The sequence below is a fragment of the Bison bison genome, unplaced genomic scaffold (genome assembly GCF_000754665.1).
Source record: "Bison bison bison isolate TAMUID 2011002044 unplaced genomic scaffold, Bison_UMD1.0 scf7180017845418, whole genome shotgun sequence".
Taxonomy (NCBI): Eukaryota; Metazoa; Chordata; class Mammalia; order Artiodactyla; family Bovidae; genus Bison; species Bison bison.
The window spans coordinates 10,702-11,793 of NW_011475991.1; positions in this window are offsets into that span (position 1 = coordinate 10,702).

Genomic DNA, 1,092 nt, shown 5'->3' on the forward strand with positions numbered 1-1,092 from the left:
CTTAGCTTCTGCGGGCTCCTCTTTCCCCAGGCAGCACTGCAGATCAACTATACCCAACTTCAAACTCTTCTTTTCTTAGCCACGTGGTTCTTCTAACTAAAGAAGCTGTGGGAGGTTCATGATAAAGAGTGTCCCCTTTTACTGTTTGGGACTGATAAAGCTATGGCTATAGTACTGATAATGTTGGCTACCACTTACTGAATATTCACTCTGGCCAGGCAATACTCCACACATTTCACCAGTGTCAATGTGCATATTCCTGAAAGTAACTCTGTGAGGTAGGTGTTTTCATTTTCTCACTTTTCAAAGCACATTTGAGAACAAAGAGTTTAAATAAAATGCTCAAGATTGCATAACTAATAAAGACATTATTCAATATAGCTTTACATGGATATTCAATTTAGTTCAGTCGCTCAGTCGTGTCCGACTGTTTGCGACCCCATTAATCGCAGCAGGACAGGCCTCCCTGTCCATCACCAACTCAACTCATGTCCATCGAGTCAGTGATGCCATCTCATCCTCTGTCATCCTCTTCTCCTCCTGCCCCCAATCCCTCCCAGCATCAGAGTCTTTTCCAATGAGTCAACTCTTCGCATGAGGTGGCCAAAGTATTGGAGTTTCAGCTTCAGCATCAGTCCTTCCAATGAATATTCAGGACTGATCTCCTTTAGGATGGACTGGTTGGATCTCCTTGCAGTCCAAGGGACTCTCAAGAGTCTTCTCCAACACCACAGTTTAAAAGCATCAATTCTTCAGTGCTCAGCTTTCTTCACAGTCCAACTCTCACATCCATACATGACCACAGTAAAAACCATAGCCTTGACTAGACAGACCTTTGTTGGCAAAGTTATGTCTCTGCTTTTGGATATGCTATCTAGGTTGGTCATAACTTTCCTTCCAAGGAGTAAGCGTCTTTTAATTTCATGGCTGCAGTCACCATCTGCAGTGATTTTGGAGCCCCCAAAAATAAAGTCTGACACTGTTTCCACTGTTTCCCCATCTATTTCCCACGAAGTGATGGGACCAGATGCCATGGTCTTAGTTTTCTTAATGTTGAGCTTTAAGCCAACTTTTTCACTCTCCTCTTTCACT